Below are 22,017 nucleotides of genomic sequence, written 5' to 3'. Positions count from 1 at the left end.
ATTTTATAGAGAATTCCTTCATGATCAGGACTGAATGTCCAAAGAAAGAAACAAAGCAATAGACAGATTTTCTGCTTTTGTCTCTACTTTATTAAGGTTTGGGTCTCCATTTTATATTGGCATGGATGTACATATTTATCTCTCTCTACCAGCTTATAGATCATCTGATATTTTTGTGGAGGAGACATCAGCAATATTAGGAGGAAAAATTTAATGTTTAAAAAATGTCTTATTGGAAACACAGTATCTGTCTCCTTCAGTGCAGAGGCAAGATGTACTGAGTATCTGTTGATTTAGTTGTAACAAGTGACACACCAGAAACATTGTATTTTGTGGCAGACACTGAGGCTACACATAAGTGTTCTGGTTGTCCTTCTAGGCACAGGGAAGGATGGTGGGTCCCTGGTGCCTTTGCGTTTGTCATGTAATCTGTGGCTTGCTCTGGCTGTTGATATGGGAGCAGAAGTAGAAGACACTGCTTTCTTTTCTCAGCCATGGCACTCATGGAAACTCGTGCTGAAACGGAGCCTCTGACAGCCCCGAAGGGAAAATGATCATCCTCCCACCCACCCACAAGATTACGCAGAAAGAGGGAGGAATAACTGGTTTGTTAACACCAATTTGGGAGGTTTGGTTTTTAACCCAGACTATGCTGACTGATAAAGGCAGATCAAATTATATCTATTATTATCTTTAAAGTTATGAGGGTGAATTAGACTAGATGATTGCCGAGGTTATTTTCAATTCCTAATATTCTATGAATCTGTGAAAGGAAGTAGATTGTTTCCTTTTCTCTATTAAAAAAATCTGGTTAGCATTATACAAAAGAGTGGCAATCAGTTAAAATTTTGTGTATTTAAACCAACTCAGCCATAGGCAGAGTGTTTTGATTTTCAGTTATCCTGAAACATCTTGAGGTTTCTACATCTTTAGAGGACTCTATATGAAAATTGAACTGCTTGGGTTTGATTTGATTTGTCAGCAACCAGCTCTGAGCTACGTTTATATATGCTTCTGGCACATAGGGAAAAAGAAAAAAACCAGAAAGGGTAAAACATTAGATCTGGTACCCAATTAAATGAAACCATGTGAAATTCAATTCTGAATTTTTTAAAGCAGATCAAGCATAACTTTAAAAAATTCAGAAGAAAAAACAAAAATAATTCAAACATAGAAATGAAGTTTTTTTTTTTTTTTTTTTTTTTTTTTAGATGAGAAGCAGCAAAATCGTTGAAAGAACAATAGAAATCTCTCACTCAGAAGACTGTCTGTCATTTTAGGTAAACAAACTAACAAACTAATCTCTAATATGAACACACACACATTTTCAGAGCATAAGCAGTAGAGAAAGAGAAATGATTAAACCAAACTTCAGATACCATTCTCAGCTAATTGTAAGGCCTTCTTAGACAACCACTTCACCGTCTTGCATTTCTTTTTCTTTGGGATGAATTTGGTCGTCACCTCTTGTATAATGTTACCTCGATCCACAGTTCTTCAGGGACTCTGTGTATCAGATCTAATCCTTTGAATCTATTCATCACCCCTACCAAATAATCACAAGGGATTTGATTTAGATCGTACCTGAAGAGCCTAGTGGTTTTCACTACTTTCTTCTATTTAAGCCTGAATGATGCAATAAGAAGCTTGTGATCTGAGCCACAGTCAGCTCCAGGTTTTGTTTTTGCTAACTGTATATAGCTTCTTCATTTTCGGCTGCAATGAATATAATTAATCCAATATTGGTACTGACCATCTGGTGATTCCCATGTGTTGAATCATCTCTTGTGTCATTGGAAGATGTTTCTTGCATTGGAAGGACTGATGCTGAAGCCAAAGCTCTAATACTTTGGCCAATTAATGCAAAGAGTTGACTCATTGGAAAGATCCTGATAGAGGGAAAAACTGAGGGCAAGAAGAGAACAGGGCAACAGAGGATGAGATGGTTGGATAGCATCACTGGCTCAGTGGATATGAGCAGATTCTAGGAGATAGTGAAGGACAGGGATACCTGTTTTGCTGCAGTTCATTGGTCCGAAAAGAGTTGGACACAATTTAGCGACTGAACAATGACAACAGAAGCCATGTAACTTCTTCATCACAAAAGCCACTCCAATCCAAATTTGTTATTTCCATAATAGTATGTCAACAGAAAGGCATTTTCCTTGGATTTATCCCTTTTTTCTCTGATTGAGTCCTTTCTTTTAAAGTTTCAGCTTTGTGTTGTACCATACCAGATAAATATGGTAAGTTCCTTAGGCCTTTAGATTTGGCTTAATAATTTTAAAAGTTGTGACTTCCATCTTGGTCAGGTATTGGCACATATTTTGTAAACAGCTGTTGATGAGTCTAGTAAGGCTATCATAATGAAATACTACAAACTGGGAGGTTTAAACAATTGTAAGAAACTTATTTTCTCAAAATTCTGGAGGCTAGATGTGCACATGAAGGTACCTATACTTTAGGTTTCTCCTGAGGCTTCTCTTCTTGATTGCAGATGGCAACTTTCTTGCTGTGTCCTCCTATGGCCTTTACTGTGTGTGTATGCACTCTTGGTATCTCTTTCTCTTTTAGGAGGACATGGTCCTATAGTTTTAGGACCCCAACCCTATGACCTCATTTAACATTCATTACAATCTTAAAGTTCTTGTCACCAAATGCAGTCACACTGGGGTTAGAACTTCAACTTAGGGGTTGGGAGGGAAACAATTCAGTCTATAACAGCCCAGACAGCAACTATTTTAGACTTGGGGGCCAAAAGGTTTCTAAATACTGAACTCTCCCATCGCTATATGAAAAATCAGTCATAAGTATTATATAGGCAAATATGCATGACTGTGTTCCAATAAAACATCATTTATGGGCACAAATCTGAATACTATATATTCTCACATGTCATAAAACATTATTCTTTGGACTATACTGCTGCCATTTCAAAGTGTAAAATCCAGTCTTAGTTTTCAGACCATCCAAACAAAGTTGGTGACTGCATTTGGCCCACAGGCTGCAGAGTCCCAATCCCTGATATTTGCAATACTGAAAATTCATGGTAATATTGTCTAGTCTTGACCTTTCAAGATATGCTGAGTTGATGAAATGAAAGCAAATAAGAGCACCGCTCTCTGAACTGTAGTCATGGAAAAGAAATCCGTTAAGGCATCCTGTCATCAGGCAAGGAAGAAAAGGGACATGCCATAGCACAGCTCCTCGAATGTTCCACATAATCAAATCTGGGTTAATAGTCTCAAATGCATAGTGATACGCAATGATGCTCAGCTCTGAAATTCTTGGCTCTTTATAATTTTAGCTCTTTTGAAGTGGATATTCTAGATTAAAAAGAAAAACAGTACAGAATAAATATTTTTTAAGTTAAGAAACTCCCAAAGGAGACTAATTAGATATTCATCTTTTTAAGTAATTTTATTGCATGGAAGATTTTCTTGGTTTTATTAAATGCTAAAATCAAGTCTCAAAAGTATATTTTAGATTTTCTATTTTTATCTGTGTCCCTTGTTACATTTTCATACTTGGCAGTATATATATATATATATATATATATATATATATATATATATATTTGTACAGCAAACAGAAGCTGGCAGGAAAGACAAGTTGTTGTTCACTGATTGTATTATTCAGCCATAGGCAAAATGAGTTTCAAAATTATTTGGAAAATTATAAAAGACAGCATATATTATGATTTTTTCAGCATGATGGTCTTTCTAGTCATTTCTCAACATTCAACCTCAGTTGCAAGAACTGAGTTTTTAAAAAGTACTGCTTTAGATTTGTGATCAATTCTGATATTAGGCTCTTCCCATGTACTTGCACTAAATTTAATGCTATAAAATTCCCTTAAAGATGTTAACCATCATCAGGAAAGGAAGAAAACAGCTCCATTTTTCTTTCATAGTAGGAAACTCTTGAAATAAACCCCCTTTGGAAATTTCTCTTTTCCTTTTTCCTGAAAATTGTAGTAGGAACCTCTGGTAGAGTAAAACAGAGGTCTAATAACATATGGTTACATAAATTAAAATATCACTTTAGAAATGCACATGGGAACAAATGGCTAGCTGGGGCAGACTGTCATATGGATTATATCCAACCTGCTTAATTTTCAGAATGGGAGCTGTTAATTATGACAGCAAATAATCATTCCAGTAGGTCTTTAATAAAGGTAATCCTAGATAGGAAAATTTAAGACAAAAATCTAGTCTGCACTTTACAAAGGTCTACATCACGACAGAATCATGTTTACAATGGGGATGCAAGTGATAGATTATCTGAACCCCATATGAGGCAGTGAATGACTTTGGGGCACATTCAGAATAGGAAGGCTCCACCATAGAGAGTAATAAAGGGTGTTCACATTACTCCATCATTATGCTGAATTAATTTCAAGATAGATTTGTTGTAAGTAAATTCAGATTAATTAATTTTAAATGCTAATCTTTCATGATATAAAATTAATACATGCTCATTCTAGAAAATTTGTAAAGAACAAAAATAAACAGAAGGAAAAACTGATGTCACAACTCAATGGCAACTGTTAACACTTTGGCATAATTACTTTTAGTCATATATATATATATATATTTAAAATTTATCTCTATCTCTATTAGATCTTTTTGCTTTTCTTTGTCAGAATTGAGCCTAATCCTCAATTCAGAGTCAGAGATTTTGAAAACTGTAAATGTCTTAGGATAATTAAATGTGCTTTTATCAAAAGAAGTGAATATTAAAAACCTATATTTAATGGGAAATAGGTAAATGATGTATGTTCTAAAATATACCTCAAGAGTAATCTCTGAGAAAAAATGAAAACAAATAATAGTAAATTAAAAATTGTTAATGACTAGATACTTAATATACTTGACAGTAAACAATAATATGTTTATGAAAATGGAAATGGAGGTTGTTAGAAATTCTATGTAAGTTCTATAGCTGCAAATTAGAAGTTCAAGATAGAGAAATAAGTTCGAAAGACACTATACTCTGTTTTGTTTTGTTTTTTTTTTTTTAAAGAAAACACCTAGGATAATGAAAAATTTATTTACTTATCTACTCCTCCAACAAATATCAGCATTTTATATATACAAAATACACAATTGATGGTATAGATTCAGATTGAGAAAGGAGGAAAGTTTAGAAAACAAAATAGGTTTTAATCCTAAACATCTATTCTCAGCCATTATAAAAAACTGAACTTAAACCAAGTTAAAAAGTTAATACATCCTTGACGTACTCCTTTTCCTATTTGGAACCAGTCTGTTGTTCCATGTCCAGTTCTAACTGTTGCTTCCTGACATGCATACAAATTTCTCAAGAGGCAGATCAGGTGGTCTGGTATTCCCATCTCTTTCAGAATTTTCCACAGTTTATTGTGATCCACACAGTCAAAGGCATACACCAACCTAATTCAATGACTACTTCATTTATTTCTGAACTCAGTCTTGTTCTATGATGGTTCTTCTATCTTGAGATGGTGACATGTGTATTCTCTTCACTGCCATATTTCAGATATCTTCGTTGTGCATGATTTTATTTATTTATTTATTTATTTTGGCCATACTATCTGGCTTGTGGGATCTTAGTTCCTCAATCAGGGATTGAACCCATGGCTATGGCACTGGACTGCCAGGAAATTTTCATGTATGCTTTTATTATTCATAAAAATTAACATGTCTACTTCGTGATTTCTTACAACTAACCCCCAGTGGAAAAACGCTTGCTTTTATTCTGAAGCATCACTAGCACAGACTTTTTGGCAGGTAAGGGGGTTATTATAATACTAAAAATTAAAATCTTTCCTTGTCATTTGAAGGCAATGGCAACCCATTCCAGTACTCTTGCCTGGAAAATCCCATGGATGGAGGAGCTTGGTAGGCTGCAGTCCATGGGGTCGCTAAGAGTCAGACACGACTGAGCGACTTCACTTTCACTTTCCACTTTCATGCATTGGAGAAGGAAATGGCAACCCACTCCATTGTTCTTGCCTGGAGAATCCCAGGGACGGGGGAGCCTGGTGGGCTGTCATCTATGGGGTCGCACAGAGTCAGACACGACTGAAGTGACTTAGCAGCAGCAGCACCTGCTGTTATCAAAATAGGGTCTTCCCTGGACAAAACTGTGACACATTGATTCAAAATGTATTTATTTTAGTCTTTAATTTTAGTCATTCTAGTAGGTATATAGTGATACTAATTGTATTGTTAATTGTGTGTGCATGATAAGTCGCTCCAGTCATGTCAGATTCTAGGTGACCCTATGTAGCCCACCAGTTTCCTCTGTCCATGGGATTCTCCAGGTAAAAATACTGGAGTGGACTGTCATGCCCTCCTCCGGGGGATCTTCCCGATGCAGGGATCTAACCCACGTCTCTTATGTCTCCTGCATTGACAGGCAGGTTCTTTACCACTAGTGCCACCTGGGAAGCCCCTTGTTATTTGTACTGTTAGTGTAATGGCTAATGATGTTATGCATGCTAAGTTAAAAAAAAAAAACACACAGACATATTTAGTACTATGGGCAGTGCTAGGTATCAGAGATTCAGAAGTATTTGTGTTTCCTGAACTAGGCACCAACAAATGTGGATAATTGCCATGTAACATCAGAGTTATTGAACCAGAGAAAGAGCAGAGTGCTACAGAAAATTAGAAGGAACAGGTGTTGTGGGTGTTTTCTGTGCGTTAGTCTGGGCTAAGACTTATAGAAGCAGACTTTTGTAGGCACAGAATAGAATGGGTTGGGGTTAGGTCAGGGCAAGGCAGGGGCAGGGCATCTAGCTAGGATTCTCTGTAAAGAGATGTCACGTTAACTCTGAGACATAAGCATACATAGAATGTGCAGAACAGCCGATAGTCCAGTGATGAGAAGGAAGATTGCATATAGAGAAAAGGCATATTGGCAGGCTGCTAAAGATGAATAGATGGACCAAATTATGGAGTCCTAGGATGTCAGCTAGAGAATTTGGACCTCATCATATGAAAAACAGAAAGGCTTTAAGATGTCTGGGAAAAGGAAAGCTGTATTGTTAGATTTATGACTGATTTGCCTATTTTCTGCTCTGGTTCCAGTCTCTTGCCTTGAATACCAAGCACCCTCCCTGCTTCTTCTGGCAGTCTATACCTGCCCCATACCTGCAGATTCTATGCTGCCATCCACTGTCCTGCTGCCATATGTTCCAATTCCCACATCTCTACATTAAATCTTTCTTAGCCATGGTGTTGAAAAACAAGTTCATGTTAGGTGGCAAATAGATTTTGACTTCCACACTTTAGTAGTGGTTTTGTGGAGCATGCTGTTGGGGGAGAATCATGTTTAGTATTAGCTAAAAAGAGTTCCATGTTCTATTTTGAGTGACTGAGGTTTGACCCCTGTTAAAATAATACAGTTGGCTATGGCTTAATTTTCTACAATCCCCCGAAAATAGCTATGTTTAGAAGAACTGTTTCCCACATTTCAGTCATTCATATACACTTTCACAGTTTTTGCTGTCTTCAAGTATCATGTGTACTTTACTTCCCTTATATATATATATATATTTGTTTGTTTTTGAAATAAATGTATTAATCAGAAAATAGTTGATAAAATAAAATAACCACACATGAGAATGATGCAAATCAACCTCATAATAGTAGAGAAGGGAGGCAAAGAAAGATTGAGAAGCTTTAGCTGAGCATGTTCATTTTAATTATTTTTTAAGTGATTTGCAGGAAGAATTAGGAAAGGTCCACATCTTTTAAACCAAGATTGTGAGTACATGGAAGCCTGTTGTATCTGTACATTTCTATAGGTCTGATATATTCTATAATGGAGAAGGAAATGGCAACCCACTCCAGTATTCTTGCCTAGAGAATCCCGTGGGCAGAGGAGCCTGGTGGGCTGCTGTCCATAGGGTCACAAAGAGTCCGATATGACTGAAGCGACTTAGCAGCAGCAGCAGTAGATATATTCTATAATGCAAAAAAACTGAAAGAAAACTAGTGAATGATTGAAAAAAAAGAAAAGAGGCCAAGTTCAAAAGGGTAGCAGCAGCATGCCTCCTGGAAGAAAGGACAGAACTTAGAGTAGAAGCACAGACCACAAATTCCAGGACTGGGGCAGAGCAAAAGGGTCTGGAATTGTTGAGTCACAATCTGAAGGGCAGAGAACAAGCAAGTGCAGATTATGAAAACAAGAGAGTGCGGGTTATGAAAATAATTGAGGGCTGCTGAAAGTAATGTTTGGTCCTCAAATGTCCCCATTTCTGCACAGGTGGTTCCCCTGAAGCTTTCATGTTGAGTGTGATAGTGCCACGATTGGTGATAAAGCACATTTAAACCGTTTAATTAGCTGCTTCATCTTTAGCAGTCACATAGAATGTTGAGTTAGCAGTCAGTGACTACTGATTAACTAGGCTTATACACTTTATAAGTTAGTTTATCTTGCCCTTGAAGAAAAATCCTTCTTTAAATATTAGGAATTTAAAGTAATATTTTTTTTTAACAAAAGGCAAACAAAAAAACAAAATGTAAATATCTGTCATTGGTTGAGGTAAATCTTATATGTCGGTGTGCATATCCAGTTGTGTCTGACTCTTTGCAACCCCATGGACTATAGTCCCCAGGCTCCTCTGCCCATGGGATTTCCCAGGCAAGAATACTGGGATGCATTGCCATTTCCTCCCTCCAGGGAATCTTCCCAAGACAAGGATCAAACATGAGGCATCCCCTATCTTGGCAGGCAGATTTTTTACCGCTGAAGCACCTTGAAAGTGAAAGTTGCTCAGTTGTGTCCAGCTCTTTGTGACCTCATGGACTATATAGTCCATGGAATTCCAGGCTAGCATACTGGAGTGGGTCGCCTTTCCCTTCTCCAGGGGATCTTCCCAACCCAGGAATCAAACCCAGGTCTCCCATATTGCAGGCAGATTCTTGACCAGCTGAGCCACAAGGAAAGCCCAAGAATACTGGAATGGATAGCCTATCCCTTCTCCAGTGGATCTTCTAGACCGAGGAATTGAACTGTGGTCTCCTGCGCTGCAGGCAGATTCTCTACCAACTGAGCTATCAGGAAACCACCTTATTTACTGTTAAATAACATTTAATAAAAATACTAAAAATAAAAGAAGGCTGATGTTGTAATGATTTTTTATAATTCCTATAATTAATATAGAGCAATTATAATAATATCCTTCTAATAACTCTTTTTATATAAAATTTTGTCATTCTATTATCTGGGGTAGTGAAATATATCTGCTCCTGCTTACTTTTTAATAGTTAATACAGTGTTACCCATAGGGAAAGCAGATCAAGTACAAATCAACACCTGTAATTTGAAGAACTAAGCTTCAGGTGGTGCTAGTGGTAAAGAACCCACCTGAAAATGCAGGAGACTTAAGACACTCAGGTTCAACCCCTGAGTCAGGAAGATCCCTTGGAGAAGGGAATGGCAACCCACTCCAGTATTCTTGCCTGGAGAATCCCATGGGCAGAAGAACCTGGCAGGCTAGTCCATGGGGTCACAAGAGTGGGACATGATTTAGTACCTAAACCACCACCATATATATGTCCCTCCCTTTTGAACCTGCCTCCCACCTTCCACCCTTTAATACCCCTCTAGGTTGTTACAGAGCCCCAGTTTGAGTTCCCTGATTCATATAGCAAATTTCCATTGGGTATATATTTTACATATGGTAGTGTATATTGTTACTCTCTCCATTTGTCTCATCCTCTCCTTCCTTCCCCCATCTTCTCCCATGTCCATGTATCTGTTCTCTATGTCTGCATTTCCATTGCTGGCCTACAAACAGGTTCATCAGCACCATCTTTCTAGATTCCATATATATACAAATTAATATATGATATTTGTTTTTCTCTTTCTGACTTATGTCACTTTGTATAATAGGCTCTAGGTTCATCCACCTCATTAGAACTAACTGAAAGGTGTTCATTTTCATGCCTGAGTAGTATTCCATTGTATTTATGTATGAACAAGAAATGGTAATTATTTTAACCATTAAAGTTCTGAGATGGTTTCTTACTGAACAAAAAACTAACTGAGGCACTCAATAGCTCCATCTGCATAATCTTTCTATCATATCAATATATATTTTTATGCTGGAGGTGAGAAAACAATAGCCCAGTCAACCACTGATTTTTGTATGACTTCACAACCTAGATAATCACGATGGTGTGCTCACTGACCTACAGCCAGACATCCTGGAATGTGAAGTCAAGTGGGCCTTAGAAAGCATCACTTCGAACGAAGCTAGTGGGGGTGATGGAATTCCAGTTGAGCTATTCCAAATCCTGAAAGATGATGCTGTGAAAGTGCTGCACTCAGTATGCCAGCAAATTTGGAAAACTCAGCAGTGGCCACAGGACTGGAAATGGTCAGTTTTCGTTCCAATCACAAAGAAAGGCAATGCCAAAGAATGCTCAAACTACCACACAATTGCACTCATCTCACACGCTAGTAAAGTAATGCTCAAAATTCTCCAGCCAGGCTTCAGCAATATGTGAACCGTGAACTTCCTCATGTTCAAGCTCGTTTTAGAAAAGGCAGAGGAACCAGAGATCAAATTGCTAACATCCGCTGGATCGTGGAAAAAGCAAGAGAGTTCCAGAAACACATCTATTTCTGCTTTATTGACTATGCCAAAGCCTTTGACTGTGTGGATCACAGTGAACTATGGAAAATTCTGAAAGAGATGGGAATACCAAACCACCTGACCTGCCTCTTGAGAAACTTGTATGCATGTCAGGAAGCAACAGTTAGAACTGGACATGGAACAACAGACTGGTTCCAAATAGGAAAAGGAGTTCGTCAAGGCTGTATATTGTGACCCTGTTTATTTAACTTCTATGCAGAGTACATCATGAGAAACACTGGGCTGGAATAAGCACAAGCCGGAATCAAGATTGCCGGGAGAAATATCAATAACCTCAGATATGCAGATGACACCACCCTTATGGCAGAAAGTGAAGAGGAACTAAAAAGCCTCTTGATGAAAGTGAAAGTGGAGAGTGAAAAAGTTGGCTTAAAGCTCAACATTGAGAAAACGAAGATCATGGCATCTGGTCCCACCACTTCATGGGAAATAGATGGGGAAACAGTGGAAACAGTGTCAGACTTTATTTTTCTGGGCTCCAAAATCACTGCAGATGGTGACTGCAGCCATGAAATTAAAAGACGCTTACTCCTTGGAAGGAAAGTTATGACCAATCTAGATAGCATATTCAAAAGCAGAGACATTACTTTGCCAACAAAGGTCCGGCTAGTCAAGGCTATAGTTTTTCCAGTGGTCATGTATGGATGTGAGAGTTGAACTGTGAAGAAGGCTGAGTGCGGAAGAATTGATGCTTTTGAACTGTGGTGTTGGAGAAGACTCTTGAGAGTCCCTTGGACTGCAAGGAGATGCAACCAGTCCATTCTGAAGGAGATCAGCCCTGGGATTTCTTTGGAAGGAATGATGCTAAAGCTGAAACTCCGGTACTTTGGCCACCTCATGCGAAGAGTTGACTCATTGGAAAAGACTCTGATGCTGGGAGAGATTGGGGGCAGGAGGAGAAGGGGATGACAGAGGATGAGATGGCTGGATGGCATCACTGACTCTATGGATGTGAATCTGAGTGAACTCCAGGAGTTGGTGATGGACAGGGAGGCCCGGCGTGCTGCGATTCATGGGGTCGCAAAGAGTTGGACATGACTGAGTGACTGATCTGATCTGATCTGTGAACTGAGACTGTCTTCTACATTTTAGTGGTTGAAAAAAACAACTAATCTCAACAACTCCTACAGCTTAATTCCAGAAAAATAAATGACCCAATCAAAAAATGGGCCAAAGAACTAAATAGACATTTCTCCAAAGAAGACATACAGATGGCTAACAAACACATGAAAAGATGCTCAACATCACTCATTATCAGAGAAATGCAAATCAAAACCACTATGAGGTACCATTTCACGCCAGTCAGAATGGCTGCAATCCAAAAGTCTATAAGCAATAAATGCTGGAGAGGGTGTGGAGAAAAGGGAAGCCTCTTACACTGTTGGTGGGAATGCAAACTAGTACAGCCACTATGGAGAACAGTGTGGAGATTTCTGAAAAAACTGGAAATAGAACTGCCTTATGATCCAGCAATCCCACTGCTGGGCATACACACTGAGGAAACCAGAATTGAAAGAGACACGTGTACCCCAATGTTCATCGCAGCACTGTTTATAATAGCCAGGACATGGAAACAACCTAGATGTCCATCAGCAGATAAATGGATAAGAAAGCAGTGGTACATATACACAATGGAGTATTACTCAGCCATTAAAAAGAATACATTTGAATCAGTTCTAATGAGGTGGATGAAACTGGAGCCTATTATACAGAGTGAAGTAAGCCAGAAAGAAAAACACCAATACAGTATACTAATGAATGTATATGGAATTTAGAAAGATGGTAACAATAACCCTGTATACGAGACAGCAAAAGAGACACTGATGTATAGAACAGTCTTTTGGACTCTGTGGGAGAGGGAGAGGGTGGGGAGATTTGGGAGAATGGCATTGAAATATGTATAATATCATATATGAAACAAGTCGCCAGTCCAGGTTCGATGCACAATAGTGGATGCTTGGGGCTGGTGCACTGGGACGACCCAGAGGGAGGGTATGGGGAGGGAGGAGGAAGGAGGGTTCAGGATGGGGAACACATGTATACCTGTGGCGGATTCATTTCGATATTTGGCAAAACCAATACAATATTGTAAAGTTTAAAAATAATAAAAAAAAAGAATCCAAAAAAAAAAGGAAAAAATCCAAAGAATAAATATTTCATGTAATGTGAAAAATGTGTGCATTCAAAATTTACTGTCTGAACAATATTTTACTGGGTAACACACATGGCATTTATTTTATGTATTGCTTAAGTCTGCTTTCATATCAATAACCTCAGATATGCAGGTGACACCACCCTTATGGGCAGAAAGTGAATAAGAACTAAACAGCCTCTTGATGAAAGTCAAAGAGCAGAGTAAACAATGGAAACAGTGACAGACTTTTTTTTGGGGGGGGGCGGCTCCAAAATCACTGCAGATGGTGACTACTGCCATGAAATTAAAAGATGCTTGCTCCTTGGAAGAAAAGCTATGAGTAAGCTAGACAGCATATTACAAACCAGAAACTACTTTGCCAACAAAGGTGTGCATAGGCAAAGCTATAGTTTTTCCAGTAGTCATGTGTGGATGTGAGACTTGGACCATAAAGAAAGCAGAGTGCCAGAGAGTGATACTTTTGAACTGTGGTGTTGGAGAAGACTCTTGAGAGTCCCTTGGACAGCAAGGATATCAAACCAGTCAATCCTATAGGAAATCAGTCTTGAATATTCATTGAAAGGACTGATTCATAAACCCCAATACTTTGGCCATCTGTTGTGAAGAGCTGACTTATTAGAAAAGACCCTGATGCTGGGAAAGATTGAAGGCAGGAGGAGAAGGGGATGACAGAGGACAAGATGATTGGATGGTATCACTGACTGAGTGGACATGAGTTTGAGCAAGCTCCAGGAGATGGTGAAGGACAGGGAAGTCTGGTATGCTGCAGTCCATGGGGTCATGAAGAGTTGGACACAACTGAGTGACTGAAAAACAACAATAAATATATCCTGCAAATCCTGAAGTGTTTACTGTATGACCCTTTACAGAAAAAATCTATCGATTCTTGGTTTAAACATATACTCTTATTTCAAGACAAAATGAAAATGGTAAATCTCAGATAGTAAGCTGATAGTAAATTCCATATCAAATTGAGTCTGGGCCCATAGTTAAAACTCTTTTTTCTCTGTCCCTGGTATCTTAACACCATGGCATGTTTTGCACGATCAGCCGCCTAGCAGACTTCATGTGTACTAGGGTTTTAATTTCTTTAAGTGCCCTGTTGGACATCTTGAAGTATTTTTTTTTTTTTTTCCTGGTGACTCTGAAAGATGACTGATGATTTCTCCTGGTGCTCAATCATTTTTGGCGTTTCACAGTCAGTCTTGATTATCTATAAGAAGGCATACTTTTCCCCCTTGGCTGCCAAATTGTCCTCATGTTAAACATCAATTTCATTTGCCCTTACTTGGGGTCTTTAGCATTTATTGCTCTCTTATTATTATCTGTTAGAATGTCTTTGGGCTACTGAAATTATTATTTTTAAAATTTTGGTTCTGTATATTTGTCATCAAGCTATAATAGGCATTGTAAAAGTAGATTACTTTGAAATAGTTAATACATACTTTGAACCATAAACATAAAATTAGAGAAAAATTGAAAATAAGTGTACATTTCAAACTTTAGCTTGCTGGTATCTTTTAAATGATGTATAATACTACTTTATTCTGTTTAAGAAAAAAAAAAAAAACACCTTATGGAGTCAACTAGAGACTCTTAATGCAAGTTCCTGTTATAACACATAATTGATATATTGAGGCAGCCATACCAAATAAGCCATCAATTTTAGTAACAATCATCCAGCTGCTTTTTATGTGAATGCTATGTTAAAAAGATATTTATATATATGTATATACACACACACATACAGAACTTTAGTTGTATTGGCATAGATTTTTTATTTTACTTTTTATTCTACTAATAAGAGCATCTTCACTCAAGAATATTTCTTTCATTAGCTTTATGTTCAGTTTTCTTTAGGGAAAATTTCAAAGTTATCATTCTATATACTTCATAAAAATATGTAAATGATTTTTCTTTTAATGTATCGTACCAAGATGCCTTTCTAACTATATGAATTACTCCACTTTTAAGCAAAATGTGCATCAAACAAAAATGAAAGATAAATTATTTATACTGGAATTCTTTTCTTTTCCCCCGAAGACTTACTTATCTCATGGAAATGAAGAATCAGAAAACAAAAAGAATTTCTTATGAAGCCCAAAACAACTAAAAATAAATTAACACTTAACATGCTTATGTTAAACAATGCATACATTAATTGTCTTTATAAATTTGACTTTTAAGTTGGGAGTTGTACCAGTAAGAAGGAAAAAGGAAAACACAAAAAATAATACCCCAATATTGAACCACCATATGCTTTTTCTATAAAATCCCCAGAAACCACTTTCTCAGTATTCTGGAAGTCCTTCCATAAATGCAAAATTGAAGGAAGGCACAGATTTGAAAATGCTGCTTAGAAACAGATGAGAATGTTGGCTTACTCTTTTATGCAATGTTTTCTGGCATAATATAATGGATATGTGAAGACATTGAATTGCATCTGGAATTAAAGAGAAAGCTGGAATACAGACTTAACAGGTGTTCCAATTTATTATAATAGCTGTTAACACACACCTGCATTTTACACAGACTGAAGATTTTGGCTAGTCTTCAAAAGTCTTCTTACAGAGAAAACTGTCATGATTTACCAATTCCAGATTTATTTGGCATTGATTACATTGCAAGAGTGTAGAAGACATACCAAAGCTAGAAAGAGGAATACCAACTTTTTGGAGGTCTGGGAAAAAAAAAAGATCTTTGCAAAGAATATCATAAACTGATTATGAAAGAAAGTGGTTTTGTTCAGTAAAACACCCTTTCTTTCTCTCCTCATAATCCTTTGAAAGTCAATTAAAATTGGAAAATGACTTCTGATGAGCATTGACTGGAAAGGGATGATAAAATGGATAAAATAAAAAATTAGTTCAGCTGCTCTTGTGGGTAATAATGAAGATCTGAAAAGGGAGCAAGGTAAGGAAGCTTTAAAAAGAAATATGTTCAATTTTAAGCTGTTTTAAGTTGTTTGAATGTTCTACCACCTTCAGCTTTTCAGTACAATCTGTTTCAAACCCAAACACATTTTTGTTTGTACATTAATTTGTGTGTGTCTGTAAATCACAAAAATGAACACTGAGTTTTTTGAGTTAGACATTACAGTAGGCTCAGGAGATGACCCATATACCAAACCAATTAAGTCTAAATGCGGAAAAGGAATATGCAAGAAAAAATATAATTTCCTCTCACAGTATCTCCATCCTTCAAGATATCTTGGGAGATATCCAGAGACTTTCACTGAACTTAGACTGGAGTTCAAAGAAACTGTATTTGGATCTTAATGGACAGCATTCTCCAGTTATCATTTAAAGTACTTGTAGGATGAAAAAGACACCTCACTAAAAGCAACCAGGCACAATAAGAAAATTCTCTTTCTTTCATCTTCTCTGTCTCTCTCGTTCCCTCTCACCAAGAATCTCTTTCACTCTCTCTGTATCTCTTTTTCCTTCTCTCCCTCCTGCTCACCTTCCCATTCTCTACCTTCTCATAATCCTCTAAAAAACCATGTTCTAGTATCTCATATTAAAAACAAACCCACAAACAAAAAAACATGAACATATCTCTTCTTCACTTTAAATTTTCCTATAGCTACCACCTTATTTATATGTTCCTGTTCAGAGGAGTACTTTCTAAAGGGCTGCGCATGCTCATGGTCTTGTCTTACTCTTAAACCACTCTAACCTCTGTCTTATTCCACTGAAACAGATAAAATTAATGTCACTAATAATTTTCAAATAGTCAAACCCAACACACACCCTTCTCTGGAACACATACAGTCTGTCAGTGACATTTTACACAGTTAGCGACTTACATGTGTGGATCTGTACTATCTAGTTAGGTGATCCCCACAGTATCAAGGATTTAACACTCAAAGCCTTAAAATCCTCTCTCTGTGTTTCATCCCTGAGCACTTAGATGATTCATAGCCTTTGAAACTTGTCCGGAGGAAAACACTTTTCTCTCCTACTCCACACCCAGCCCCTTCTTCCACCAGTTTTCTCCACTTCAATACAGGTAAAAACAACAAACAAACCTGGAAGGGATTTCTTTACCTTCCAACTCTTCTTTTGAAAAATGTCAGACTTCCAAAGTGTTCAAGGAATAATAGTCAACACAAACTTGTTAACATATACTTGCAACATTTGTTTCTATTTATATGCCTTATTTTGACTGAACATTTAAAAATAAAATGTAGTCATCACATTTCACCTGTAAATACTATGAACAAGAATAACAACAGTTGCCTGAAAATACAAGGAATGTACCATTGGTATAACAATGTTATCTAATAGAAGGTTCATATCAAAATTCACTCAAATGATTCCAAACTGTCCTTTGTAGCTCTTTATTTTAAAAATGGAGGTATAATTTCTATACCATAACTATGACCCATTATAAGTAGACAATCAAATGCTTTTTAGTACATTTTAGAGCTGTGCCCCCATCACCAGCTTCTAGTTTTAGAATATTTCCATCACCCTTAAGAGCTCCCTCTTATGCCTTGTATTCGGTCCTTATTCCCAACCCCAACTCCAGGAAACCACTGATCTGCTTTCAGTCTTCATACATTTACTTTTTCTTGAAAGTTTATTTACTTGGTTTCATATTGTCTTATTTTAATTAGTAAGATTCATTCATGATTTCTTCATGTCTTTTTAAGGCATGATGATGTTTTCCATGTCTTTTTGAGGCATGATGGTTCATTTCCTTACAGATTATTTATATATTCAACTACTGAAGGACATATTGGTTATTTACAAGTTTTGAGCAAAGCTGCCATAAATATTCATGTGCAGGTTTCCCTATGGATGTAAAATTATAGCTCCTTTGGGTAAACACAAGGATAATGATTGCTAGATAGTATAGTAGGAAGTTTAGTTTTCTAAGAAGCAGCCAAATTGTCTTTCAAAGTGGCTGTTCCACTTAGCATTTCCACGAGCAAAGAAAGAGTTCCTTTTTCATTTGCACCCTTGCCAGCACTTAATTTTGTTATTACTTTAATTTTTTATCCTGGATTCTTAGGGTCAGCCTCTATACTTATATATCTCTACAGGTAGCTATTGTTTAGTCAGAGGTTGTGCTCCAACACTTGGAACTGGTTCAGTCAGTTCAATCACTTCAGTTCAGTCTATCAGTCATGTCCGACTCTTTGCAACCCCATGAACAGCAGCGTGCCAGGCTTCCCTGTTCATCACCAACTCCCGGAGTTTACTCAAACTCATGTCCATGGAGTCAGTGATGCCATCCAATCATCTAATCCTCTGTCGTCTCCTTCTCCTCCTGCCTTCAATCTTTCCCAGCATCAGGGTCTTTTCTAATGAGTCAGTTCTTCGCATCAGATGAGCAAAGTATTGGAACTTCAGCATCAGCCCTTCCAAGGAATATTCAAGAGTGATCTCCTTTAGGATGGACTGGTTGGATCTCCTTGCAGTCCAAGGGACTCTCAAGAGTCTTCTTCAACACCATAGTTTAAAAGCATCAGTTCTTCGGCGCTCTTCATTATGTTTCACATCTCACATCCATACATGACTACTGGAAAAACCACAGTTTGAACACATGGACCTTTGTCGGCAAAGTAACCTGTCTGCTTTTTAATATACTGTCTAGGTTTGTCATAACTTTCCTTTCAAGGAGTAAGCGTCTTTTAATTTCATGGATGCAGTCACATCTGCAGTGATTTTGGAGCCCAAGAAAATAAAGTCTGTAACTGTTTCTATCGTTTCCCCATCTATTTGCCATGAAGTGATGGAATCAGATGCCATGATCTTTGTTTTTGAACATTGAGTTTTAAGCCAACTTTTTTACTCTCCTCTTTTACTTTCATCAAGAGGCTTTTTAGTTCTTCACTTACAGCCACAAGGGTGGTGTCATTTGCATATCTGAGGTTATTGATATTTCTCCCAGCAATCTTGATTCCAGCTTGTGCTCATCCAGCCTGGCATGTCTAATGAGGTACTCTGCATATAAGTTAAATAATCAGGGTGACAATATATAGCCTTGAAGTACTCCTTTCCTGATCTGGAACCAGTCTGTTGTTCCATGTCCAGTTCTAACTGTTGCTCCTTGACCTGCATACAGGTTTCTCAGGAGGCAGGTCAGGTGGTCTGGTATTCCCATCTCTTCCAGAATTTTCCACAGTTTGTTGTGATCCACAGAGTCAAAGGCTTTGGCATAGTCAAGAGAGGAGAAGTACATGTTTTTCTGGAACTCTCTTGCTTTTTCTATGACCCAACGGATGTTGTCAATATGGTCTCTGGTTACTCTACTTTTTCTAAATCCAGCTTGAACTGGATTCTCAGTTCACATACTGTTGAAGCCTAGCTTAGAGAATTTGGAGCATTATTTTGCTAGCTAGATGAGTGCAATTGTGAGGTAGTTTGAACATTCTTTGGCATTGCCTTTCTTTGGAATTGGAATGAAAGCTGACCTTTTCCAATCCTGTGGCCACTGCTGAGTTGTCCAAATTTGCTGGCATATTGAGTGCAGCACTTTCACAGCATCATGTTTTAAGATTAGATATAGCTCTACTGGCATTCCATCACCTCCGCTAGCTTTGTTCATAGTGATGCTTCCTAAGGCCCATTTGACTTCACATTCCAGGTTGTCTGGATCTAGGTGAATGAGCACACCATCGTGATTATCTCGGTCGTGAAGATCTTTTTTGTATAGTTCTGTGTATTCTTGCCTCTTCTTAATATCCTCTACTTCTGTTAGGTCCATACCCTTTTTGTCTTTTATTGTGCCCTTCCTTGCATGAAATGTACCCTTAATATTTCCTTTCTGGATCATGGTGATAACATAATGTGTCTCCCTGCTTCCACTTATTCTCTCCCAGAATCTATTCTCTAAACAACAAAGAAAGGCTTTTTAAAAATGGTGCAATAGATTCTGTCTTTAGACAGAATAAATAAGGACACTGACAATTTTTTTTTAACCATCTTAATCATTTTTAAGTGTAATGCTCAGTACTCTTAAATGAATTCACATGGTGGTGAAACAGATCTCCAAAATGACTTTAAATTATGAGGCATATCTTATTTCTTTAATATCGTTTTACTTTTATTTACAACTTTTTTGCAGGTTGTACTGCCTTTACTTTTTCTGCTCTTAGAATAAAACCCAAACATATGATCATAGCCTCTAAGGTCACTATTCCAGTCTGTTCAGGCTGCTGCAATAAAAGACCACAGCCTGGGTAACTTATAAACAACAAAATATTATTTCTCACTGTTTTGGAGATGGAAGCCTAAGATTAGGGTGCCAACCCGGTCCAGTGAAGGTCCTCTTCTGGGTCACAGACTTTTCTTTGTATCCTTACATGGAAGAATAGACAAGGGAGCTCTCTCTTGAGGCTCTTTTATAAGCGTCCTAAGTCCTAATCCCAGAGCCCTCATGATATGATCGCCTCACGAAAGCCTCATTTTTTAATACCATTGCCCTTGGGGGTTAGTTTTCACCACGTGAATTTTGAAGGGACACACTCAGGCCTTAATAGCCTGGTGTTATCTGGCTGAAGCCTCTCTATTCCATTTCCTCTCATCACAACTCCTTACTATATGCATTCAAACCAGTCTCCTTTCAGCTTTATAATTTTGCCAAGTTTTCCCTACCTCAGAGCCTTTGTAATTGCTGTTCCGTCTACCTAAAATATTTTTCAACTTTTCACCACATACTTGGAACTTTTTCATTCTTCATGAATCAGCTTCAGTGTTAACCTCCTCAGAAAAGAATTTCTTTCACAATCTTTTCTAATTTAGTATGGTCTATTCCCCAGCCAATTACTTTCTGATATATCATGTAGATCATTATATTTATTATAATTGGTAATCATAGTGTCTATTCGATTAATTTGGGCTTCCCTTGTGGCTTAGCTGGTAAAGAATCCTCCTACAATGCAGGAGAGTTGGGTTAGATTCCTGGGTTGGGAAGATCCCCTGGAGGAGGGATTAATTTGATTATTTATTTTTCTTCCTCTAATCAATGCTCTCCATGAAGAAAAAAAATCTGTCATTCTTATGCACCACCAAATCTCTAATTCTGTGAATAGTGTCTGTCATAGAGTAAGAGTCCTTATCCCACTCTTCCATTAAGAAATTAAATGAAAGAGAAAAAATATTACTCTCCTCAAATTGAATTGTTCAGAAACATTATATAAGGAGAACAAAAAATACTTATGCTAAAATGAACAACTTGAATTAGTATAATAATTTCTCAGCATTTTTTCTTGTGTTTTCCAACAGCATGTATTTTCGTTAATAGTTTCAGATGTTCATTTTGTACAAATAAGGTATTAAAACATAATGGTTTAATAAAAAGAATTTCAAAATAAAACAGAAGCATGTCTCTTATTTAAACAAGTTTATAAATATGTTCAAATTATCCACTTAAAAATGGAGATAATATAGGCATTGTAACCTGGGGACATTATTTGAAACTCAAGAGACTTAGAAAATGAATGCTATTTCTAAAAATAAAATACACCTTTTTTTCACATATTGTGTACTCACATATTGTGTATTTCACACATTAAAAAGGACTATTTAATGTTGTTTACCATCTGGAAAACTAAAGCATAATAGCTACATCTCTCTATGTCTGCGTTCATGGTGATTCTGCCCTTTTCTTCTAAAGGAAATTTAGGATATTAATCAGTTTATCTCTTGTCTCTTGAAAGACTTTCCACTGAGGCATTTTTAAAATCTTGGTTTCCAAGGAGAAAAAATATGAAACTGCAACTTAGTGACTACTAATTCATTTAATCTATAAATCAGAAGGAACAGAAAAATAATACATATCATTTCTAGAGCTTACAACTTCCATAAATAAAAATTTCATTTTCTGGTACTGACAACCTGAGTTTCTACTATGCTAGTGAGTCCTCATCATGTCACTTGCTCTTTATGACTAAAGTAAATATTAAAGCCCACATACTTGATAGATCTGCAGTGATCCTCTCTTCCACTCCGCTTCTGAAATGAAATAAGAGTTCAATAAAATGCTGCACTACAAGACTTTTGTTCAGATGCATACAGTATATCTTTCGATATGTACAGCATATTCATTTCTTCCAAATGTTTTATCGACCTTGGTGCTTGAGGGTGATGAAAAACAAAGAGTAGAAGCTGAAGTGCTGATATATTTACAGAAGGATTCAGAAAGTATAAAGTTTATTGGTTACCATTATCAAGAATAGCATTTAATCTGATTGAAA

The sequence above is a fragment of the Bos indicus genome, chromosome 1 (assembly GCF_029378745.1).
Source record: "Bos indicus isolate NIAB-ARS_2022 breed Sahiwal x Tharparkar chromosome 1, NIAB-ARS_B.indTharparkar_mat_pri_1.0, whole genome shotgun sequence".
Classification (NCBI taxonomy): domain Eukaryota; kingdom Metazoa; phylum Chordata; class Mammalia; order Artiodactyla; family Bovidae; genus Bos; species Bos indicus.
Note: the sequence above shows the minus strand (reverse complement) of the source record.